Here is a 26,840-nt window from a genome sequence, read left to right as displayed (position 1 = left end):
AAAATGCTTTCACTGGGAGACGCAGCAAAGACTGCATTAAATTGGAACCTGAAGCTGCCATCTGGCATCTTTGGGCACTGAATCCACAGGTAAAGTACTGGCTGGGGTGATTGACTGGACTAGTAAGGGGAAAATGGGTTGCTACTACCCAATGGGGGTGAGAAGGGATACTGCAGGAGACCCTTTGGGTGCCTCTTAGTACTCCCATATCCTCTGACTCAGACCAATGGAAAAGGGATAAACAATAAGATCCTACTGTATAGCATAGAGAACTATATTTGGTATCCTATGATAAACAATAACAAAAAAAAATTTAAGAATATACATATAACTGAATCTCTATATACATATAACTGAATCACCTTTCTGTACAGCTGAAATTAATACAACATTGTAAGTCAACTAAACATCAATTTAAAAACTAAAAGATAAATGGAAAACAGCAACAACCCAGTTTAATGTCCCAGACTTCACAAAAGGTTGGAGTCATCCCACCAGGCAAGAATCTAACAACTGATGTGCTTGCTGAGGGCAAAAGAAATACGGAATGAATAGTAGATGATAGTAGTTGTAAATACTAGCAGTGGCCTTGTGACCAGCTCTGGAATGAGGACTCTAATAGTTATTTCTTCCTTACTTTGATGTGAGTATATTTTAATAAATATTAACCAAAATTGTTTTATCTCCTCTCTCTATCATTGAATCTGAGGTGACTCATAATCACTTTATATGTAAGTATTTTAAGTTCCAAGATGTCAAAACAGGAGTGTAAATCAGCTAGGAAAAGAATGAACATTATCCAAAGGCAAAAAAGGAACCCTGACCCTGATGCTCTCCTGGGGATAATGTTAGAATATTTTTGGTTGTAAGAAGGATAGTGTCATGTTAAACAGAAGCATGGCTTTGTTTTTGTCGCTATTTGGAAAGTAAATGTGGTTTCAGACAACGTGTCGGTACCAAGTTAAAAAGGGGTCGACTATAATGTTCCAACTTACTTCAGCCAAACTGTTTTCCAGAATTAAATTTACTGTGTTTCTGATTAGAATGGTCCACAAGACTGGAGATTCTATAATATTTGTAGGATGGAAATTGATTTTTCCCTACTTATGCGAACTGCTGTTTCACCTTATTAACTCTTGTCTTCTCATCTGTTTCTTAATTTCTTGTTTCATGAACTCTGTGTTTGCTTTAATTTCCTCAGATGGGGGCAAAGTATTTAGCATTTCCTAGTGCAAACCTTCCAAGGACTCTTCCTCATCTATTTCATCTGTCTTTTGTCTTTTGTGTTAATTTCGTCCATTTTAGTTGAGATTGGTCATGGGTATTTTTCATGCTTGCTTGTTTATGCATATGAATGAGGGTACCCTTTGAATGAGGGTAGTTATAGAATAATCTCATTCCCCATCCTGTTTGTTTGGTTAACTTTTAGATTGTTCCCTTAGTTTTTATTCTGGAAGATTGGGTGTCATGGGTGCACATGGTCTGTTTAGTTGTTTATCTGCCTAAGGGAGGTAGATGCTGGGATCTTGAGCAATAAGAACAGGTCTTCCTCAACTTTTCATGGGGTTACATCCTGACAAATCCACCACACGTTATAAAATAATAAGTTGAAACTGCATTTAATATACCTAACTTACCTACCTTATCTAGCGTAGCCCCAGCCTATCTTAAACAAGCTCAGAACACTTACATTAGCCTGCAATTGGGCAAAATCATCTAACAGTACAATAGAGCTATTGTATAATAAAGTACAGACTGTCTCATGCGATTTGTTGAATACTGTACTGAAAGTGAAAACCAGAATGGTTGTCAGTGTCTCATGATCACGTGGCTGCCTGGGAGCTGTGGCTGCTGCCACTGTCCAGCATCCCAAGAGCGTTGTACCCGGTATCACTACCCAGGGAAAGATCACAGTTCAGCATAGGATGGGACTTCCCTGGAGTAGTGGATAGGAATCCACATGCCGGTGCAGGAGACATGGGTTCGATCCCTGGTCCAGGAAGATTTTACCTGCCACGGAGCAAGTAAAGCCCATATTCTGGGATTGCTGGGCCCACACTCCACAACTACTGAAGCCTGCACACTCACGGGCCTAGAGCCACAACTATGGAGCCCACGACAAAGGGTAGCTCCTGCTCACCGCAACTAGAGACAGCCCACGTGCAGCAACAGAGACACAGCGCAACTGAAAACAAGTCAATAAATAAATAATTTTTAAAAAGAAAGCAAAATCTGATGTATGGTTTCTACTGAATGCAATTTGCTTTGCGTCATCTAAAGCCAGAAGATTGTAAGGCAAACTGTTGCAAGTCGTGGGCTATCTGTATTGGGAACCTTCCTTGGGGCCCTATTCACTAATGACAGAGGTGCTTAAATTTTGCTCTGGTCCCCTGCTGTAGGATAAACCAACCACTTTTTGCTTTTTGTTTGTTTGGGTAGTTTTTTCTTTGACCAACCACTTTGGCAAAAAGCAAAGTCCAGAGAGACCTAGGGACTCCTTATTTGCTCCATCAGAGCAAGTGAGAGAGAAGAGCCGGGGAGAGAAGGTGAGTGAGGTGGGGGTCACCTTCCTTCATAGCCTGATCCAGAGTGCTATCTTGTCACCTGTCTTAAGAAGCAAGTCAGTAGGTCCTGCCCTGTGTAGGTGAAGGAAATTACACAAGGATGTGAATACAGGAAGAAGACATCCCTGGCAGCCATTGAGAGACTGTCTACCAGGTGGCTTAACACTCATTTTCTACTGCCTCCCTCTATCTTTCTTCACCTCGGAACTCTTCTGGTCAAGAGAAGGGGCAGAGGAGAAAACATGATGATGTGTAGACTTTCAGGATCTCCTCAAGTCTCACACACCTGAGGTAGAAGAAGGGGCTTCCCCTTCTTAGGTTCAACTCCAAAATCCTTAACAAGACTCAAAGACCTAAGAGAACCAGGGGCCTCTTCAGCCTCACTGGTGTCTCTCTATCCCATCACTTTTCACTGCAGCCATATTAGAAGATGTGTTCCTTGGGAGGGCCCTATAAATTTTAATCCTGTTCCCACCCAAGTTCTGAAACAACTGAAAACAACACAATAAAGTCAGCTGATAAGAAAACCAAAATAGATTAGAGGACACAGCTTAGTGTTTGAGTCAGAATGCACAAGCTAATTGACCTTGAACCAGCCCATCCAAGGAAATGGTGCAGTGTGTAGGGCAGACCCTGCCTCTTGCTCATTCTGGTGAAACGATCTGGTGTCGTTTCGGGGGCTCCAAAGAGCTCCAGTACCATAGTCCTTTATGTCTCAGTGCAGAAAAGAATTCAGCGAGAGACACAGTGATAGATAAGAAGTGATTTATTACAATAGGAGGTTTGTGAGGCTTACAAGCAGGTGGGCAAGGGGTGCTTCCCCAAGAACTTCCTGGGCTACAGTTTTATTAACAGTGGAAGAGTGGGGAGGAGGAGAACTTCTTGGTCTTTCTTGAGTAGACATCATGCTTCCATCATCAGCTCCTCATCCAGGTTGACCAGGGCAGTTTTCTTGTCCCTGCATGGCCAAGCTAGGTCCACAAATCAGTCAAACTAGGTCCACAAATCTTGTTTTTCAAGTGTGCAGAGAGCGTGTCCTAGGGATTACTAACTTGCTGAGCTCACTGGGCAAGGTATGGGTCTCCTGCTACTATTGTTTTATTGTTTGGGGGCACATCTTGTGCTTCTGTTGCATGGTTTTGCTGCTAAGCAAGCCTCTCTGGTTTTGTGCCCAAGCAAACATGCTTTCTTGAGTGATCATTAACTAACAGGGGTCTCCCACACTTTTTCTACTCACAATTCCCTAGTGGGACCTCTAGGGGGATTTAATCACCTAGACTTTGTCCTCTTACTCTGTCCCTATCACTGGTAGAGAGGAAAAAAGAAAACCAAATCCCCTAAGCCAGGATCTAGGCTAAATAGGCTCTACCTGGTCAAGAAATGTAGACCAGCATCTGTGTCCCACTGTGATGAACACCGTGAATCAGCTTTTACCTTCCAGCCTACCCTCATAGGCACCTTCCTGAGTGCAGAGGTCAGAAAGCCAGACTATACTCACAGAAACCTTTGCACCTAGGGTTCTGGTTGTAAGTAAGGTGGAAATTAGATGGTGGCCTTTATTTATTTATTTATTTATCTGGCAAGCTGGGTTATAGAATCATGAGATTTTTCTGCAGTAATGTTCCAGCATCCATTTTTCCTGCATATATGAAGGATCTGTTGGGGTGGGAGCTTCTTCTTTAAGAAAAAAAATTATTTATTCAACTGCTTCAGGTCTTAACTGCAGTATGCGGTATCTTCATTACATCATTCAGGATCTTTCATTGCAGCCTGTGGGTTCAGCAGCTGTGGGGCAGGGGCTTCTCTTGTTGTCCATGGTTTTAGTTGTGCCTCACTCAGCATGTGGGATCCTAGCTCCCTGACTAGGAATCGAATTCGTGTCCCCTGCATTGCAAGGCCGATGGTTCAGTGGTTCTTAACCACTGAACCACCAGGGAATTCCCCTGGGGTGATACCTTCTTACCTGACAGCTCCTAGTCCCTGAGTTAAACTATGGAGATCTGTGTGAAATGAGTGGCTCCAGTGGTAGGAGCTACACTTGTGGACCAGTTCTTCCATGTTCTTAGACTCACCCATGGAGACCCTCTCCTTGAGCCTGCTCTTCCCTCCTTCCAGTCTTTCCAGTCAAGTGCTGGGCCCTGACACCTGATAAATCCTTCCCTGCTCAAACTATCTACAGTGCTATTTCCTGCACTAAACTTTGAATGATATTGTAATGTAAGTGCCTGACAATTAGCGTATTTGTTATATCATAGGTGCCTGACATTAAACTTGTGATTGAGTAAGCACATTGCTAGCTACATGACTACATAAAGAGCAAGACCACACCACCTGTGGAGCTCTGGGTGACCTAGATAACTGACTACTTGAGAGATCCTGCTTTTTCCCGGATCTCCTATGTTTCTCATTCCCATTCCTATGTTTTAAATTCGCCAATTAAGAATAAGATTTCCCTGATGGCTCAGATGGTAAAAAATTCTTGCCTGCAAAGCAGGAGGCCTGGGTTTGATCCTTGGGTCAGGAAGATCCCCTGGAGAAGGAAATGTCAACCCACTCCAGTATTCATGCCTGGAAAATTCCATGGAGAGGGGAGCCTGGTGGGCTACAGTCCTTGGGGACAAAGAGGCGGACACAACTGAGTGACTAACATTTAACTTTTACTTTTCACTTTCAATAAGAGTGAACTCATGAAACCCTAGGCACCCCACCTTGACCCCTAGTAAAGGCAGAACCCAAGTTTGTGCTCTCTTTAGCCATGACCTCAGACTGTGGCCCCAGGCATGCCTGTACCCTCCAGGTCTTGTGAGTAATAAACCTTGTCTTTTCAAATGTCCCTGAGTGTTGCTGTGACGTGCAATCATGATCAGAACCATAGGAACTGGTCCAGTCACAACTGGCTCCAGGAGGGGGAGAGGAGACTCATCACAAGAAGCAGGGGCCCGGGTGAGTGCCCCTAGGCACTCCTCGCAGATAGAGAGCATCACTGTCAGTAGGCTGAGACTGACACGAAATAGAAACCCATCAGGGAACTCAGTCTTCCTCTTTGCAGAGAATTAAAGAAGGGTAAGACCTGGGAGTCTTCAGAGAAGACTTAAAGCCAGAAACAGGGAAGAGAAGAGGCCTTTCCCCTCGCCCTCCTCAGCACCCAGCATTGAACTTCTCATGTGTCCTTCTTACTGAAAGACCTCCTGCCCTCCCTCCCCCTTACTCATCTTTCAGGTCTCAGCATAAAGCTTCTCTCAGAAGCCTTCCCTGATTGCCCTGGGCTGGGTTAGAAGCCCCCTTCCTCACTCTCACACCTCTATCTGCACTCTGTGGTCCTCAGGCTCCTGGTGATTACTTCCTGTGGCCCTGGGACAGAGCAGGCCTTCAGGGTGCACCAGTTTGCTGGTTGACTGGCAATCCCCGGGTGGGAATGAGGAACAAACACCATGGACCTCCTCCAATTTGTGTGGCCCCTGAGTTTGCTGTTGCAGGTGCCTACCTATGTCACTGGCTCTGTCCGGTGTTGACGAAAACATTATTTACAACCTAAAAGTTGAGAGTTATGTTTTATTTGGCAGGAATTTTTAGGACTTCAAGCTATGGGAGGCAGCATCTCAGGTAACCCTGAGAGAACTGCTCCGAGGAGGTGAGGTGGAGATGGGGGCAAGGAGCCAAGTTATGTAGAAGTTTTGTAACAAAGGGCGGGTAGTCTGAACATCAAAAGATTATTGCTAATTAAAGGAAACCAGGTAACCCAAGCTATGTATAGGAAGACGCAGAAGTATGGGCTCACAGAAGCATTCCTTGGATATGCACCTCAGCTATCCAGAGCCAGTATCCTGGGTTTTCACACCCTGAGTTTCCTCACTTTTTGCCTTATCTGCACATGAAATTTGTCACATTCTCTCTCTCTCTCTCTCTCTCTTTAGGCCTTGCCATGTGACCTGTGGGATCTTAGTTCCCTGACCAAGGATTAAACCTGGGCCTTCAGCAGTGAGAGGGCAGAGTCCTAACCCCTGGAACACCAGGGAGTTTCTTGCCACATTTTCTTATTTCAGAAATGTGGCATTTTTCTTTTGCGCTGTTCTCTTTTCAGGTTTCTTGGCAGATGTAGCAGTTCACTGTGGCAGACGTCTGGGGAGCAACACCTTCAGTGATAGCTAGGAGAACCGCATTTCTCACAAGGAGCTGTGCCCCTGACTTAGGGCCATCTGTTGCAAGGTTAGCTGCACTTTATGGAGTCCATGCTGTAGGGTAGGTAATCAGGCAGATTGTAGGGTGACTGTCCAATATGAAAAACTTTCTCAATGAGGAATCGCCTCACACTGGTCAGAATGGCCATTATCAAAAGGACTGCTGGAGAGAGTGTGGAGAAAAGGGAACTCTCCTACACCTACAGTATTGGTGGGAACATAAATTTGTATGGCCACTTTGGAGAACAGGATGGAGGTTTCTTTAAAAACTGAAAAGTAGAACTAGCACATGATCCAGCAGTCCTACTCCTGGGCATATATCCAGAGAAAACCATAATTTGAATGGTAACATGTACCCCAATGTACATTTACAATAAACAAGACATGGATCCAACCTAAATGTTCATCTAGAGAAGAATGGATAAAGAATATGTGATATATATATAATGGAATATAAAAAATATTGAAATAGTGCCATTTGCAGCAACATGAATGGGCCTAGAGATGATCATACTAAGTGAAATAGGTCAAAGACAAATATATGATATCACTCATAGGTGGAATCTAAAAAGATTGTAAAAATGAATTTCTTTACAAAACAGAGAAGGACTCACAGACTTCAAAAGCAAACTTATGGCTGCCAAGGGGGACAGTTGTAGGGGGGAGGGATAAATTAGGAGTTTGAGATCAACATACACACACTACTATATGTAAAATAGATAATCAGCAAGGATCTACTACATAGCAAAGGGAACTCTATTCAATACTCCAGTAATAACCTATTTGGGAAAAGAATCTCAAAAAAAAAAAAAAAGAACATATGTATATGTGTTACTATAACTGAATCACTTTGCTATACACCTAACACTAATATAACATGTAAATCAACCATTTTTAAGAAAAGTTAAATTTAAAAAAGAAGCCCTCTGTCTTAAAATAGATCTGCCTTCTATTTTAGGCTGCTTCAACTAGCTGGGCAAGTCTTCTCTGACCATAGCCCACTCCCACCCTGTCCCCAGATGACTAAGGCTCTCTCTGCTCAGAGACCGACTCCCTCAGACCTCCACCATTTTCTCACGTGTTTCCCTCGTCAGACTCTGGGAACAGGATGCCTCTCACTCATCTTCAGATCCTGTAGCTGTCCCAGTACCTAAGAACACATGGCAAACACTCGACAAAACAAATTAAATTTGAGCATCACACAGGAGCCTGGAACCTACTTAAGAAATGGAGAAGTGCATCTCCAGTTTAATGCTTCCATTTTCATTTGGGACTTAGGTGATGTCAGACTGCTCCTCACTGTGCAGTCCTTTCACTCGTCTCTCATATCATTCAATAACCTTAGAGGGACTCTTGCCTGGGGCATATTCATTGCAACATTTATGTTATGTCTATTTGACATTCAGCATGGCCCGACTTGAAACCTAGCTTGGGTTGCATTTTTTTCTGTTATTTCCTTAGAGTCTTGATGAGTTTCTTAACATGCCAAGTCTTATTGGAGATATGTCGGACTCCAGTTTACCAACAGATACTTGGTATTTTTTTAAGTTAAAAATGTTTTCTTATAATTATTTTCTTATCACTAGTTGATCTTGAAACAACTTTACAAAAAAGTATTTTGCCCTTCTTGTCTCTCCATCTTACAGCGATTTACATTTCTTCATACACTCTGCTAATAACTAACCATTGCCATGTATGAAACGCTGGGGCAAGTGTTTACATGCCTCATCTCATTTATTCTTTACATCAGCTCCATGAAATGGGCATCTAAAAACACCACCCTATTTTATTTATGAGGAAATGGGTCTACTGAGATTAAGAATAATCTCTTCCAATTTTGACCCATAATGGAATCTTTCCTCCCAGCTTTAAGTTAAAGGTCTGCAGCCTTTAATGATCTCTCTGTACCGTGAAACGATTACCACAATGAGTTTGGTGACCATTCATCATCTCATATAGGTTTAAAATGAAAGAAGTAGAAAGACGCTATATTTGCCTTGTGATGAGAACACTTAAGATTTACTCTCTTAACAACTGCCATGTAAAACATTGTTGTTTAGTAGCTAGGTTGTGTCTGACTCTTTTGCAACCTCATGGTTTGTAGCCTGCCAGGCTCCACTGTCCATGGGATTTTGCGGGCAAGAATACTGGAGGAGGTTACCATTCCCTTCTCCAGGGGATCTTCCTGACTAAGGGATCAAACCCACATCTTTTGCACTGCATGTGGGTTCTTTACTGCTGAGTCACCAGAGAACCCCCTACAACAATGTTAATTATACTTACCATGTTGTACATTACATCCCTTGTACTTATTTATTTTATAATTGGTCCAGTTTCCCTGACCCCATCTCCCACCTCTGGTAACCACAAATCTGATCTCTATTTCTATGAGATTGTTTGTTCATTGTGAAGTATAATTACCCTACAACACAATGCGATGGTAGTTCATGTTATACAACATAGTGATTGAAAATTTCTGTATGTTTCAAAATGATCATCACAATATGTAGTTACCATCTGTCACCATACACAGATGTTATATAATTATTGATTATATTCCCCACACTATAATTTTCATACCCATGACTCATTTATTTTGCAACCGAAAGTATGAGCCTCTTAATCTTCCTCACATATTTCTCTCCTCCCCGCACCACCTCCCCTCTGGCTACCACCTGTTTATTTCTATATCTATTGTTCTGTTTTGTTAAGTTTGTTCATTTGTTTTGTTTTTTGGAATCCACATATAAGGGCAATCATACAGCATTTGTCTTTCTCTGTCTGACTTGTTTCACTTAGCATAACACCCTCTAGGTTTGTCCATGCTGTGGCAAATGGAAAGATTTCATTCCTTCTTATGGCAAAGTAAAATTCCATTGTGTGTGTGTGTTTGTGTATATGTATATGTATATATATCACAACTTCATTCATCAATTGATGGACACTCAGGTAGCTTCCATATTTTGACTATTGTAAATAATGGTACAGTAAACATAGGATGCACATATCTTTTCTAATTATTGTTTTCATTTTCTTCAGATAAATTCCCAGTAGTGAAATTGATGGATCGTTTGGTAGTTCAATTTTTAACTTTTTGAGGAACCTCTATACTATTTTCCATGGTGACTTCACAATTTACATGCTTATCAACAGTTTATAAGAGTTGTCATTTCTCAGGACTTCCCTCATGGGCCAGTGGTTAAGAATCCAGCTGCCAATGCAGGGGGCTTTGATCCCTAGTCTGAGAACTAAGATCCCACATACCACAGGGCGACTAAGCCCATGTGCCCTAGAGCCTGTGCTCCACAACAAGAGAACTCACTGGGACAAGCAACTTGCGCACCCCAACTAGAGAGTAGCTCCCACTCACTGCAACTAGAGAAAGCACAGCAATTAAGACCTATGTGCCACAGTGAAAACCCAACATGGTCAAAAATAAATAAACAAAAACTAATTGACTATAAAAAAGAGTTCTCATTCCCCACACCCTCACCCACACTTGGTATTTGTTGTCTTTTTAATAAGAGCCATTCTATATTTAAAAAACAAATAATAGCCATTCTGACAGCTATGATGTGATATCTCATTGTGGATTTTTTTTGAAGTATAGTTGACTTTCAGCGTTCAAGTGTATAGTATAGTGATATGTGTGTACACACATACACACACATACATGCACATATACATTTAATGGTGAAAAGTTGAAAGTACGTCAACTTAAATACATACTTTTTCAGATTCTTTTTCCACACAAGTTATTACAAGACACTGAATATAGTTCCCTAAGGTATACAGTAGGTCCTTGTTGCTTATGGTTTTGGTTTACATTTTCCTGATGGTTAGTGATGCTGAGCATCTTTTCATATGCTGGTTGACCATATGTATGTCTTCTTTGGGAAAATATTTAGATTATTTGCTCACTTTTTTTTTTCCCACTTACAAAAGGTAGTCTATGTTTATTTAGAGTCACAAGCAGTTGACTGACTCAGTGTGACTCAAACCACAAAGACACCGTTTCTCCTTCACTCCATTCCGGGTCCCAGGGTTGGCTGGGCCCAGCATGGCAGGAGGCCTGCCCGTGGCCCCTTCACAGATTCACAGGTTCCTCGTTGCAGGCAATTTGGGACCGCGTGAGGCTGACCAGATAGGTCACCATCAACAGGTCTCTGATGTTGCTGTTGAGCATGGTCTGGAAGTCCTCGGGAACTATTCTGGGTACCTGGCTAACCAGACTCATCAAGAAGTGGCCCGGGGTACTGTGGGCTGACGCCTTTCCCGACAGCGAGTCCTCCGCCTAGGGCAGCACAGTGCTGGGGGCGCCGCCGACTCGCCGCGGGTCACAGGAGAGGCCGACCCCCGGTCGGGGCTAAAACAGGCCAGGTCAGCTCCAGCGCGTGCGGGGTCCAAGGTGGGCCTTTCACCGTCAGAGGGGTGACCATCCCCCACGGCCTCCGAGGAACTCGCATTAAAGTGCCGAGCAGGCCCTGAGGCTCACGCGGCCGTTCTGACGCTGGTGAGGTGGATGGGGTTGGGGGCTTCTGGGCCGTAGTCCTCGTGGATCGGCACGGGGTGCTCCGTGATGTCGTGGGCCGAAGCGTGCCTGCCCAGGATGAGCTCCTCTGGAGAGGCTTTCCTGCGCACTTGACACGTGTTCTTAGATTCCACGTCAGCAGTCACCTCATCTTCTGACTCACTGTGTGCCCCGAAAGGCAATTGGTGACTTCCCCTGAGTGCGTGTCAGCGGGTCCCACAGGGGCCAGACAACTCGGGCAGCTCCCTCTTGCGTCGCTCGTAGCTGTCCACGATGGAGGCCAAGATGACCGGGCACAGCCGGGCCGCGCGCCGCCGGGGAAGGGGCCTGGGAGGGCAGGGCCCGACAGCGACTGTGCGCGGGCTCTGCGCTGCGGCCGGGGATGAGGCCGCAGCCGGGGCTTTGGGTGCGGCAGAGGGAGGCGCGCTCGACGGCACTGCGGCTGTGGGGCCATCTTGTCCAGAGAGTACTTGCTCACTTTTTAATTGAGCTGTATTCTGCGTTTTTGTTGTTATGTTTATTCTTTGTATATTTTGGATATTAACCCCATATAGGAAATACTGTTTGCAAAAATTTTTCTCCCCCTCAATAGGTGGTCTCCTCATTGTGTTGACAGTTTCCTTCACTGTAAAAAGCTTTTTAATTTGATGTAGCCCAATTTATTTATTTTTGCTGTTTTTTGCCCAAGAAGCTGCTGCTGCTGCTAAGTCACTTCAGTCGTGTCCGACTCTGTGCGACCCCATAGACGGCAGCCCACCAAGCTCCCCCATCCCTGGGATTCTCCAGGCAAGACCACTGGAGTGGGTTGCCATTTCCTTCTCCAGTGCGTGAAAGTGAAAAGTGAAAGTGAAGTCGCTCAGTCGTGTCCGACTCTTTGACCCCATGGACCACAGCCCACCAGGCTTCTCCATCTGTGGGATTTTCCAGGCAAGAGTACTGAAGTGGGTTGCCATTGCCTTCTCTCTTGCCCAAGGAGATTATATATTAAAAATATTATTAAGACTCATGTAAAAGTGTATGGGTTATGTTTTCTTCTAGGAGTTTTATGGTCTCAGATCTTACCTTCAAGTCTTTAACCCATTTTTGAATTTATTTTTGTCTGTGGTGTGAGAACATATTCAGCATGTAGCTGTCAAGTTTTTCAACACCATTTATTGAAGAGGCTCTTTTTCCCATGATATATTCTTGCCTCTTTTGTCAGAGATTAATTGCCCATATAAATGTAGGCTGATTTCTGGATCTATATTCTGTTCATTGATCTACGTGTCTATTTTTGTGAGAGTATGATACTGGTTTTGATCACTTTAGCTTTGTAGTATAGTTTGAAATCAAGGCGCATGATACCTCCAGCTTTGTTCTTTCTCAAGATTGTTTTGACTATTCAAGATATTTTGTGTTTCCCTACAAATTATAGAATTATTTGTTCTAGTTCTGTAAGAAAAAAATGCCATTGGTATTTTGATAAGTATTGCATTGTATCGGTAACTTGCTTTGGGTAATATGGTCATTTTAACGATATTCATTCTTCCAGTCCATAAGCACAGTATATCCGTCCATCTATTTGTGTCATCTTTAACTTCTTTCATCATCATCTTATTGTTTCCAACTATAGGTCTTTTACTTTCTTAATTAGATTTATTTCTAGGTATTTTATTATTTTTGATGCAATTTTACTTTTTAAAGATTCCATTTATTTATTTAGTTAAGTTTTGGTTGTGCTTGGTCTTTGTTCTGCCTAGGCTTTTCTCTCGTTGTGCTGAGCAGGGACTACTCTCTAGTTGAGGTGCACAGGTTTCTTATTTCGGTGGCTTCTTTGGTCGTGGAGCATGGGCTCTAGGCCGTGGGGGCTTCAGTAGTTACAGCATGTGGGTTCAGTAGTTGTGGCTCCCAGGCTCTAGAGCACAGGCTCAATACTTATGGCCTACAAGCTTAGTTTCTCTGAAGCATGTGGGAATCTTCCCAAATCAGGGATTAAACCCCTGCATTGGCAGGCAAATTCTTTACCACTGAGCCACCTGAGAAGCCCTTTTGATGGGATTTTAAATGAGACTGTTTTCTTAACTTCTTTTTCTAATAGCTAAATAAACTATTAGTTTGTAGAAGCACAACAGATTTATGTATGTTCATTTTATATCCTGAAAATTTACCAAATTCATTGATGAGTTCTATTAGTTTTTTGATGGCATCTTTAGAATTTTCTATGTATAGTATCATGTCATCTGCAAACTGTGACAGTTTTACTTATTCTTTTCCAATTTGGATTCCTTTTCTTTCTTTTTCTTGTCTGATTTCTATGACTAGGAGTTCCAGTACTATGTTCAATAAAAGTGGAGAGAGGGGATATCTTTGCCTGGTTTCTGATCTTAGAGGAGCTTTCAGCTTTTGACCATTTAAATTTTATTTATTTATTTATGGCTGTTCTGGGCCTTCAATGCTGTGCATGGGCTTTCTCTAGTTGTAGTGAGTTGGGGCTGCTCTGTAATTGCAGTATGTGGGCTTCTCACTGTGGTGGTTTCTCTTGTTGCAGAGCTCTAGGGTGCACAGGCTTCAGTAGTTGTGTTGCATGGGCTTAGTTGCTCCATGGCATATAGGATCTTCCTGGACCAGGGATCAAACCCATGTCCCTTGCCTTGGCAGGCAGATTCTTAACCACTGGACCACCAAGGAAGTTCCAGCTTTTCACTGTTCAGTATGGTGTTAAGCTGTAGGCTTGTCATATATCACCTTTATGATCTTGAGGTATGTTCCCTCTATACCCACTTTCTGGAAAGTTTTAATCATAAATTTAAATAATAAATTATGAACTTTTGTGTTTCTGTTGAGAAGAGTATAGGATTTTTTTTTTTGAGAAGAGTATATGATTTTTGTTCTTCAGTTTGTTAATATGATGTGTCATATTGACTTGTGAATATTGATCCATCCTTACATCCCTGGGGTAAATCCCACTTGATCATTGTCTGTGATCTTTTTAGTGTATTGTTGAATTCAATTTGCTAATATTTTGTTGAGGAATTTTTCATTTATGTTCATCAGTGATATTGGCCTTTAATTTTTTTGTGTGTGTTAGCTTTATCTGGTTTTGGTATCAGGGTGATGCTGGCCTTGTTGATTGGGTTCAGAAACATTTCTTCCTCTGCAATTGTTTGGAATTATTTGAGGAAGATAGATGTTAACTCTTCTCCAAGCATTTGGTAAAATTCACCTATGAAGCCATCTGGTCCTGGACTTTTGTTTGTTGGAAGTTTTAATATTATTGATTCAACTTCATTGCTGGTAATTGGTCTGTCCATATTTTCTATTTCTTCATGATTCAATCTTGAGAGGTTGTACATTTCTAGAAGTTTGTCCATTTCTTCTAGGTTGTCCATTTTATTGTTGTATAATTTTTCATAGTAATTTTGTTAATAATATGATCCTTTATGTTTCTGTGTTGTTGGTTTTAACTTCTCATTTTTCATTTCTGGTTTTATTAATTTGGGCCTTCTCTATTTCTTTCTTGATGAGTCTGGCTAAAGGTTTATCAATTTTGTTTATCTTCTCAAAGAACCAGCTCTTCGGTTTCCCTGGTGGCTCAGTGGTAAAGAATCTGCCTGTCAATGAAGGGGACGTGGGTTCAATCCCTGGCCCAGGAAGAGTCCACTTGCCATGGAACAGCTAAGCCCATGTGCCACAACTGCTGAACCAGAGATCTAGAACCCTTGAGCCGCAACTTCTGAGCCCACACACTGCAACTACTAAGCACATGTGCCTAGACCCCGTGCTCCACAAGAGAAGACACTGCAGAGTCCAAAATTATGCACTGGGAAGACCCAGAGGAATCGGGTGGAGAGGGAGGTGGGAGGGGGGATTGGGATGGGGAATACATGTAAATCCATGGCTGATTCATGTCAATGTATGGCAAAAACCACTACAATATTGTAAAGTAATTAGCCTCCAACTAATAAAAATAAATGGAAAAAAAAGAAGAAGAAGACACTGCAATGAGAAACCTGCACACTGCAACAAAGAGTAGCCCCCACTCACATCAACTATAGAAAGCCTGTGTGCAACAACAAAGACCTGGAGCAGCCACAAACTAATAAATCTTAATAAAATAAAAACAGTTGCTAACATACTTTAAAAAAGATTTTAAAAAAAGAATCAACCCTTAGTTTCATTGATCCTTTTTTTCTCTCTATTTCATTTATTTCTGCTCTGATCTTTTTATAGTTCCTTTAGGTGTAAAGTTAGGTTATTTGTATGAGATTTTTCTTGTTTGCTGAGGTTAGCTTGTATCACTATACACTTTCCCCTTAGAACTTTTTTTTTTTAATGTTATATAGATTTTGGATTGCTATGTTTTCATTTTCACTTGTCTGTAGATACTTTTTGATTTCTTCATTAATCCATTAGTCACTCGAGCTGATTGTCTCTATCCTTGATGACCGTTATCTGAATACCCATGTAAAAAATAGTTAACTCTCCAAATACTTTTTCTGGACTCATGGTACAGTTTCACACCTTTTTCTGGGGTTAAGAAGAGAGAGTTCAAGTTCAGGAACCATATGGAAATTTAATTTTTTTATGTTTTTAATCATCATGTATTTATATTTTATGCTCTACCTTTTTTTTCATGTAATAATATTTCAAATGAAATTTCTAGTTATTGGAACTTCTGGATTGGTGAACACATCAAGGTGCTGGGAGAACCATGTGTTTAGAGAGGGCATAGAAACTGCCCTCCCTCATCCCGTACTGTGCCCTATGCATGTCTTCCATTTGTCTACTCCTGAGTTGTATCCTTTGTAATAAACCAGTAATAGTAAGAATATTGTTTCCTGAGTGAGTTGTTCTAGTGAATTATTGAAACTTGAAGAGGTATTTGTAGGAACCCCCTAATTTTTAGCCTATTTAGATAGAAGTGTGGGTGCCCTGACCACCCATTTGTGACTAGTGTCTGCATTATGGGACTGAACCCTTAAATCTGTGGTTTCTGGCGCTAACTCAGGTGGTTAGTGTCAGAATTAAATTGAATTGTAAGACACCTAGTTGGTGTTAGAGAAACAGAGAATTGGCTGTTGGTGAGAAAAAAAAAACCACACATTTGGTATCAGAAGTATTATGAGTTAAATCAGTTCTTTCATTGTCCGGAGAAAATGTGGTATTTGCTAAACAGTCTTTGCTCAGCAAAACATGTGGTTTGGGAAGAGGAAAAATGAAAGAACGGAGTATGAGGAACCTTTAATCCCTGGTGGTCACATGGTCACCCACAGTATGGAGCAGTTGCTGTGCTGGGATAAGTTATTGATACTAACAGTAAAAGTTAATAATTCATGGGGAGTTCATCCACTGGACACATAGGAAATGCAAACTAATTAGAAAAAAGTCAAATACACAGTCCTTTGGTTATTACCTTCTGTAAAGACTAAAATGAAATTAAAAGAGTGCTGAGTCAGAACTTGATGCTGAACCAAGCTCAGATTTCTATCAGTCTGAGCTTCAGCCTCTAGACTCAAAGCTACCCCAAAAGGAAGGATTATGTGAGAAAACAGAGCAACTCTAATACCTCTGGTCACCATGGAGGTGGTCCATACTAGTGGAGGGCAAAATCAAGAAACTTTTGAAACAAGAGGGTATAGTATGAAGAATCTGCCTTATTTTGTGGATTGGTTTATCAACTTCCTGTAGAACCATTAGTAGAATGGATTATGAGAATAATTTAGGGACACTGTCTTTGGTTTTGAAGGTTGCAACGTGGAAGAGCATGTTTAGGTTGATATAGGACCCACAGCTCACTATGGAACAATCACAGATGGCTATACAAGATCCGAAACGTTGTGGGTTATTCCCAAGGAAACACCAGTCTGGTGAATGAATGAAAGCCAACATAAGTTCTGTTTACCCTGAGAAGGGAGGCTATCTGACTCTCCCTATCAATTCCAAATGAACATCACACATGAGACAGCTGATATATTCTGATGGCAAGCCATGTGGGACCGGTTTTATGATAACTGGGATGTTCACCTGCTAAATATGCCTGTGTTAATATAAAACAATAAGACAGCAGCAAAATGGGTTTATTTGGGAACACCACAGAACTTCAATTCAGGACATAAAATCTTTGATGAAGCACCAAGTCTTGAGAAAAAGGGGGAAAAATGTTTTTTTTTTTTTAATACAGGAAAAGGGGGAGTTGGGAACAGCTGTTGCAGATAGAGTCCATTGGTGGACCTGCCTGTTGGTCCAGTGGTTGCGACTCTGCCTGCCAATGCAGGGGACACAAATTCGATCTCTGCTGCAGGAAGACTCCACAGGGCAAGTGGAACCAAGCCCATGCACCACAACTACTGAGCTTCAGTGCTCAGCAACAAGAGAAGCCACTGCGAAGAGAAACCCCACAGGCCTCAACGAAAAGCGGAGTAGCCCCTGCTAGGCCCAACTAAAGCAAGTCCCCACGCAGCAGCAAAGACCCCAGCACAGTCAAAAATAAATAATAAACAAAAGACTTGCTGCTGCTGCTGCTAAGTCGCTTCAGTCGTGTCCAACTCTGTGCGACAGCAGCCCACCGGTCTCCCCCATCCCTGGGATTCTCCAGGCAAGAACACTGGAGTGGGTTGCCATTTCCTTCTCCAATGCATGAAAGTGAAAAGTAAAAGTGACGTCGCTCATTCGTGTCCAACTCGTAGCAACCCCATGGACTGCAGCCTACCAGGCTCCTCCGTCCGTGGGATTTTCCAGGGAAGAGTACCGCATTGGGATGCCACTCCCTTCTCAAAAGGCTTGACCATCAGGGATTTTTTAAAAAAAGAGCCCATTGGAGGAAAATGGAAGTTCCAAATATAGCGACTTTTCATTGGCTGAGTTATGACAGCCTCTCATTGGCTGGGCTGTTGCTGGGCGAGGAGAAATTCTTCCTCCTCCGCTTGGTGTCAAGTATCAACCTTTTTCCCGTTGGATATACAAGGGTAATATTCCTATAGTGCCTGCAATTGACTTCAGGTGCTAGTGCCTGAGAGCTCCCCCTTCTGGCCTCCTGGCTCCACTTTAAATGAGGGTTCTGTTTATTAATTTTCAACCTGTTACCCAGGTCATGATAAAAGCCATGGTTAAGGGGGGGTGCTCTTTCCCACTGCACACCATATGTAACTTTACTGTTGCAAAATCAGCGATAATCCCAGAAGCCTTTTTGAATTCGCTGTCTCAGCTTCTCCTCATGGGCTTTGCAGTTGCCAATAAAAACACCAGGTTAATGAACAAGCCAATGCGGGAATGTTGAAGTTGGGGGAGGGTCAAGGAACACAGCCCAGCAGGGTGGGCGTCTTTAGAAATGAGAAAAATTAAACGGGACATCGATTGGATTGAAACAAGTCTTAATACAGCAGGATTGAAGGTTGGGTGGGTAAACGAGACCCCCCACCCCCCGGGGGCTCCAAATAAGTCCAAAAGGGACACCCTGGTGAGACCCAAAGATGTTCATTCTATTTACTCTCAGTTTGAAGAATTTTTTTTTTTTTTTAATTTATGAAGCTGGCATACAAAGAATTGCAATGAGAAACCTGACCTGGGATGGGGCAATAGCTAGGCAGTGAACCAAGATAAAGGCTGTTAAAGTAACCAGATTATGGCCAAGATGGAGTCATTCACGCTAAACCACTTGTCGGCAAACCAAAACTGCACTGTATGCTGGGCTCTCCCAGGAAAGGAGAACCTAGGCAGACCTTCAGCTCTTGGCTACTCAGTGCAAGTTACCTGGCCCAACACTTCTGACTTCCCTTTCCTCCATGCAAGGCAAGACCCAGTGTAACTTCCTTCTTCCTGCTCCCTTCTGCCTATGATTCTTGCCTTGTACAGCTCTTTGAAGCTCCTATATATTGCTAGATTGGTGCTCCCCAATTTATGAATTTCTGAATAAAGCCAGTAAGATCTTTAAATTATACTCAGTTGAATTTTTTTCTTTAACACACCTGACAAAAGGCCAGAGTCCCCAGGCTCATCCCCGTGCTGCAAAGGGGACCCAACACTTTATATACTTGGGTGGGTGAAATAAGGGAATGAAGGAGAAAACCCTAGGACTCATTGACATGGAAGCCCCACACCCTGTGGTACCAAAATGTATCAGTGAAGCCTGAGGCAGGCTTCAATGAGATGGAGAGAAGACAGTGACAGATGGGCTGATAGGATGAAGATGAAGGTTTGGGTGAAAATTGTAAGACTGACATGGGCTTTATGTGAAAAGAGTATGTCTTCTTTACATGAACGATCTGAGGGATGGATATCATGTCTGAGTGGAGACCTCCTCCCTTACCTACAGTTAGAGATGTGAGGATTGATGGGGTTAAGGTGAAAGTTTAGATGAAAATGTGTATATTTGAAGTGGTTGCACCCTTTTTATCTGAATGATTATGGGGCTGGACATTGTGTTTGACTAGGGAACTGTTTCTGAAAACAGAAAGTGTGTAAGTGGACCCTTCAGGCAGTATTAATTGGATGTGCTAAATTGGAACCAATAAGATTGCCTGAGCTCAAACAGTATAGGGTACAGACTGGAGTCCTGATACGGACAAATTCTCTGTGCAGTAGCTGTGTGTGGCGCAGAGACTGGGACTTATTGCAAAAGCCTGTGAGCATCTCCCAGGGCTGGGCACTAGGACTTTAGTGAATTTCCATCTGAGGGGCATATCTATCTATCTAGCTTGCTATCAAACATTAATCAAAACCACCCATAAGACTGAAGGATAGGAAAAAATCTTGAAACCTGAAATGCCTATGATGTCTTGGATGACATCAGAGAAACACTATCAGGGAGGGCAACACCCAGAAGAGTTGCATAATCAAATGGAAATTTTAAAAAATCAACTATACTACAATTAAAATAAACTAAAGTGAAATGGTTTATACAGCATCATGCTACCCATGGACTGCAAGGACTCACGAGCAAGGAGCCTCTTCTCCCCTAGGACTGACTTTGAAACTGTGTGAGGAGCTGCCAGATTCTGCCATTACTTGGACAGGGCCCTGTAAATGCCCTGTAAACTGTACTCAACTGACCAACAAAAAGTTGCTTAGTTTATGGGTCACAGTCGTAAGGTGAACAGATAGCATCCTGTTTGGAAGGCCACCACTCTGATCAAAGAAGTGAAGTGAAGTGCGAGTCGCTCAGTCGTGTCCGACTCTGTGACCCCATGGACTGTAGTCCATAGAATTCTTCAGGCCAGAATGCTAGAGTGGATAGCCGTTCCTTTCTCCAAGGGATTTTCCCAACCCAGGGATGGAACCCAGGTCTCCCACACTGCAGGTGGATTCTTGACCAGCTGAGCCACCAGGGAAGTCCCTGATCAAAGAAGGAAAGAACAAATCAGCAAGGGGGGCTGAATTGTGGAAAGTTGGCATATCTCTTGATTTGAAGCCAGGAAATCAGCTCTCATCTCGAGATGATTTGGGGTACATGGAGCTCTTTCGTGTTGCTGCAGTGACCTCAGGATCCCTCTAGACTTGAGACAGTGTTCTTGGGATTTCCTAGCAGTGGTGGGAGAATCAAACAGTAACAAAAGCCCCTGTGTTTCGGGTTTCCCCTACTTGTGGGCAAAGACCTACGCCTATGTAAGGAAACCTCCGTAAACCCCCCATAAAACAGGATCCCAAGAGCTTTCAGGCTGGTGACCACATCATGGTGCTGAGAGGGTGATACGCCCGGAGAGGACATGGAAGTTCTGTGCCCTTCACCCACTGCCTTGCCCTGTGCATGTCTTCCATCTGAAAGTGAAAGTGTTAGTTACTCAATCGTGTCCTGACTCTTTGTGACCCTATGTCCTGTAGCCTGCCAGGCTCCTCTGTCCATGGAGTTCTCCAGGCAAGAATGCTGTAGTGGGTAGCCATTTCCTTCTCCAGGGAATAATAAACCAGTAACAGTAAGTAAACAATAACAATAAAATTTCCAGTTTATTCATATAATTTTTGTAATTATGTAATTTATTGGTTCATAGCAATTCTATGAAATTGATATATAATAGTTAATGTCATTCACCTCTTGTTGGCTTCCCTTTATATTTATTGCCACAAGCACTCTGTATCTACAGCAATATTTTGAAATATTCATCTTTATGGTTTTCTTTTCTACTGATCCAGAGTAAATATCATAGGAAGAATTGGAATTGTTAAAACAGGAATGCGGGCAGAAAGAAATAGTTAACTTTTGATTTTCCGACCTAAGGACTTGAAGCCTACTTAAGAAACATTAGGAAACCATAACCTTTGATTTTGCAATGGAAAATAAAGGACATTTGAGGATCAAAAGGATCCTGCAAAAAAAAAGAGAAAAGGCAGAGAATGTGTGCCTGAACAACAGATGATATCAAGGATAAACAAAGCCGAATACTAGCTAAAGTGGTGAGGATAGATTTTATTCAGGAGTACTATTGCAACAGGGAAGAGAGTTCAGGATAAACTCAACTTCAGTTTTGCAGGGGTTGAGATAGAATTATAAATTTGGAATCAGTGGTGTATAAATGGCATATTAACTGGCTCCCCAATATAATTTCTCTTTCTTTTTCTCCCCAGTTGAGATGTAATTGACATATGACATGTGTAAGGTATAGACTGTGCTATTTTGATAATTTGTGTGTTGCAATATGATTACTACAGTAGTGTTTGCTAACACCTCTATCATGTTACCTAATTGTCATTTCTTTTCTGTGACGAGAACTAGTAAAATCTAGTCTCTTAGCAACTTTGAAGTTTATAGGACAGCATTGTTGATGATAATTACTTGCTGTGTGTTAGATCTCCAGAACTTATTTACTAGTTGCAAATTTGCACCCTTAAACATCTTCCCAGTTCCCCCATCCACTTGACGGCCACCCCCAGGCCCTGGTAACTACCATTCTGCTCTGCTTTTCATGAGTTCACCTTTTTTAGATTCCACATACAAGTGATACCACACAGTGTTTGTCTTTTTCTGTCTGGCTTATTTCCCTTAGCACGATGCCCACAAGCTCCGTCCGTGTTGTTGCAAATGGCTGAATTTCCTTCTTTCTCTTGGCTAAATGGTATTCCATTGTGTATGTACATATATATAAATTTTCTTCATTTTATCAGAGTCTTAACTTTGTTCAGGACACCATGTCCCAGATAAAAGATACCTTCCTTGACTTTCTGGCTGCTGGAAATGGCCAGTTCTGACCAATCAGAGGTTAACAGAAGTAGCCAGGTAAGAGTCCCAAGAAACTTTGTACAAAGTGATAGATTGGACTTTCACGCATTTTTGTCATTCCCACATATACCTGCCTGGGATATGGATTTGAAGCTGGGGGCAGAGCATCTTGTTATTTAAGGCAAAAAGCGCATGAGAATGAAAGTTACATGTGAGGGTGGTAGAGGGGAAGAATCAAGGGTCCCTTGGACGCTGATGACATGGCAGGCTGCTGTGCCAGCCCCAGATCGTGTATTTTTAATCTTACTAGAAAACAAGCCCACCTTGGGCTGAGCTAGTATAGTCACTTTTTCGGCTGTACAGTTGTCCCTCTGTATCCATGCGGAATTGGTTCTGTTGCAGGAAAGAGGACCCCTTCCAGGGCCCGAGAGCGGACTCTTGACCAACACTTAGAAATCAATTGTCTAAGGAGACACAGGCTGACAAAGCAAGAGACTTGGTGGGAAGGGGTTCTCGGATGGACAGTAGCAGGGGAACGGAACCCAGGAGAACGCCGCATGTGGCTCAGCCTCTGGCTTTATGATGATGCGGTCAGTCTCCAGGCTGTCTCTGGCCAATCATTCTGACTCAGGGTCCTTCCTGGTGGTGCGCATCACTCAGCCAAAGTGGACTCCAGTGAGAAGTCTGGGAGGTTTGTAGGACATCTGGACTGGAGTCTCATCTCTCCTTTTGACCTTGACCAAATTCTTCTGATGGGTAGTAGTTTGTTAGTTCTGCATTCCTTACAGGACCTCCTGTTGTAAAATAACTCACGTAAGTGGTCACATCGTGTCTGGCCAGGGCAGGCAGGTTCCGTCACTGGTTCCCCTAACAGTTACAGGACCCTGCCCACAAGGATACCAACATCCAATGATAGATTATACAAAGCTGGCCCTCCACATACCTGTGGGTTCCGCACCCGTGATACGGGTCAACTGTATACAGGCAAATGCAGTCCTGATACTGATGGCAGCTGAACCCAAGGGCCTTAAGGCAATTGCACAGGAGTAGGTATAGACTGGGAGAGAAGGGCCTAGGAAGAATCCTGTGGGAGCTTATAACACTAACTGCTGGATACTGGAGGCTGACTCACAAGGGAGAATATTCAAAAGAGTGCTTTTAAGTATTGGCAAGACCAAGAAGCAAAGTAGGGAAAAGAACAAGCTCTGTCACCGGAATTCAATCCTGGCTCACATCACTACTAGCCAGGTGACCTACAGTCATTGACTTAATTGTTCTGTGCCTCAACTTTCTTATTTGTAAAATGAGGATAATATAATAATAGGGTTATTACGATGATGAAATGCGGAGCTTATACAGTAAGTCCTCAGTCAACACTAACTGTTGTTATTGTTAATCATTCCACAGAAAGAGAATTTTTTTTTTTTTTTGGAAAGGCTTATCTCTTAGGAAGCCTGGCAAATGATATTACCCGCCACGGGATTATCAGACATTAGTCATCAGACTAGTCTAAAGAAATTTCTCTCCATGGAGTCACAGAATTCCTTTTCCAAGTCTGCCTGGCTGGCTGTGAAGTTGTACACTGGCAAAAAGTTTTCCATTCAATAAAACATTTAGAAGTGTTTGTGGAACCCCTTTCACACACATGAACTGTGTTGGGTGATGCTGGGATACAAAAATGAATGTAATATGGTGTGTGTGACTGTGTGTATTAATGGGAGAGTGGGTGGCAACAGCAACTGGTACTCTCTTGTTTTTGCTGGACTTGAACCAGAGCAGGTGTGAACCTGAGGAAGCACCATGTGAAGTCCAAGGATAAAGCTAACTTGGCAGAAGGCAGAGCCTAGAGATAGATATAGTGCATCAGTGCAATGGCATGTTTGAGCCCTGGATCAAACAACACCTTGTGAAATGTATTAAAGGGAAACCCTACTAAAATGAGTTAGGAGAACAGAAACAGGAGATCTCATGGGCTAGGAAATGGCTTGTGGTAGGAAATGGCAACCCATTCCAGTCTTCCCACCAAGGAAATCCTGTGAACAGAGGAGTCAGAAGAGCTACAGTCCATGGGGTTGCAAGGAATCAGACACCTCTGTGCAACAGAATATGAGTACATGCGCAAACAGTTCAGATCCCAACAGGAAGAGAGGTACCTTGCAGCTCCAGCAGGAAGTAACACTGCTTCACCACCTGCAGAAAGAAGAAAAATGATTCCCCTTGCCTGGTAACAATATAAAGCCTTGACGTATTCCTTTCCCTATTTGGAACCAGTCTGTTGTTCCATGTCCAGTTCTAACTGTTGCTTCCTGACCTACATACAGATATCTCAGGAGGCAAGTCCGGTGGCCTGGTATTCCCGTATCTTTAAGAATTTTCCATAATTTGTTGTGATCCACACAGTCAAAGGCTTTGGCATAGTCAATAAGCAAGAAATAGATGTTTCTCTGGAACTCTCTTGCTTTTTTGATAATCCAGTGGATGTTGGCAATTTGATCTCTGGTTCCTCTGCCTTTATTAAATCCAGCTTGAACATCTGGAAGTTCACAGTTCACATATTGTTGAAGCCTGGCTTGGAGAATTTTGAGCATTACTTTACTAGCGTGTGAGATGAGTGCAATTGTGCGGTAGTTTGAACATTCTTTGGCATTGCCTTTCTTTGAGATTGGAATGAAAACTGACTTTTTTCAGACCTGTGGCCACTGCTGAGTTTTCCAAATTTGCTGGCATATAGAGTGCAACACTTTCACAGCATCATCTTTCAGGATTTGAAATAACTCAACTAGAATTCCATCTCCTCCACCAGCTTTGTTTGTAGTGATGCTCCTTAAGGCCCATTTGGTATCACATTCCAGGATATCTGGCTCTAGGTGAGTGATCACACCATCGTGATTATCTGGGTTGTGAAGATGTTTTTTTTTATAGTTCTTCTATGTATTCTTGGCACCTCTTCTTAATATCTTCTGCTTATGTTAGGTCCATATAGTTTCTGTCCTTTATTGTGCCCACATTTGAGTGAAATATTCCTTTGGTAGCTCTAATTATCTTGAAGACATCTCTAGGCTTTCCCATACTATTGTTTTCCTCTATTTCTTTGCACTGATCACTGAGGAAGGCTTTCTTATCTCTCCTTGCTATTCCTTGGAACTCTGCATGCAAATGGGTATATCTTTCCTTTTCTCCTTTGCTTTTCATTTCTCTTCTTTTCTCAGCTATTTGTAAGTCCTCTTCAGACAATCATTTTGCCTTTTTGCATTTCTTTTTCTTGGGGATGGTCTTGCTCCCTGTCTCCTATACAATGTCATGAACCTCTGTCCATAGTTCTTCAGGCACTCTGTCTATCAGATCTAATCCCTTGAATCTATTTCTCACTTCCACTATATAATTGTAAGGGATTTGATTTAGGTCATACCTGAATGGACTAATGGTTTTCCTACTTTCTTCAATTTAAGTCTGAATTTGGCAATAAGGAGTTCATGATCTGAGCCTCAGTCAACTCCTGGTCTTGTTTTTGTTGACTGACTAGAGCTTCACCATCTTTGGCTGCAAAGAATATAATCAATCTGATTTCAGTATTGACCATCTGGTAATGTCCATGTGGAGAGTCTTCTCTTGTGTTGTTGGAAGAGAGGGTGTTTACTCTGACCAGTGCATTCTCTTGGCAAAACTCTGCTAGCCTTTGCCCTGCTTCATTCTGTACTCCAAGGCCAAACTTTCCTGTTTCTCCAGAGGCTTCTTGACTTCCTACTTTTGCATTCCAGTCCCCTATAATGAAAAGGACATATTTTTTGGATGTTAGTTCTGGAAGGTCTTGTAGGTCTGCACAGAACCATTTAACTTCAGTTTCTTCAGCATTACTTGCTGGGGCATAGACTTAGATAGTAATCTAAGTGATTAGATCTAAGTAACCTTGTGATCACTTAGTGATCTAAGTGATATTGAATGGCTTGCCTTGGAAAAAAACAGAGATCATTCTGTTGTTTTTGAGATTGCATCCAAGTACTGCATTTTGGACTCTTTGACTGACTATGATGGCTACTCCATTTCTTCTAAGGGATTCTTGCCCACAATCATAGGCTGCACAGACTTTATTTTTGGGGGTTCCAAAATCACTGCAGATGGTGATTGTAGCCATGATATTAAAAGACACTTGCTCCTTGGAAGAAAAGTTATGACCAGCCTAGACAGCATATCAAAAAGCAGAGACATTACTTTATCAACAAAGATCTGTCTAGTCAAAGCCATGGTTTTTCCAGTAGTCAAGTGTGGATGTGAGAGTTGGACTACAAAGAAAGCTGAGCACCGAAGAACTGATGCTTTTGAATGGTGTTGGAGAAGACTCTTAAGAGTCCCTTGGACTGCAAGGAGATCCAACCAGTTCATCCTAAAGGAAATCAGTCCTGAATATTCATTGGAAGGACTGATGCTGAAGCTGAAACTCC

General features: G+C 42.5%; 1 pseudogene; it reads right to left on the bottom strand.

Annotated features, from left to right (window-relative positions):
* Nucleotides 1-10,829: 10,829 nt before the first annotated feature.
* LOC136150199 (eukaryotic translation initiation factor 3 subunit F pseudogene) overlaps nucleotides 10,830-26,840 on the bottom strand; it is a 28,220-nt pseudogene continuing 12,209 nt past the window's right edge.

Source organism: Muntiacus reevesi, chromosome 18 (genome assembly GCF_963930625.1).
Source record: "Muntiacus reevesi chromosome 18, mMunRee1.1, whole genome shotgun sequence".
Classification (NCBI taxonomy): Eukaryota; Metazoa; Chordata; class Mammalia; order Artiodactyla; family Cervidae; genus Muntiacus; species Muntiacus reevesi.
Note: the sequence above shows the minus strand (reverse complement) of the source record. Positions and strands in the feature narration are given on the sequence as shown.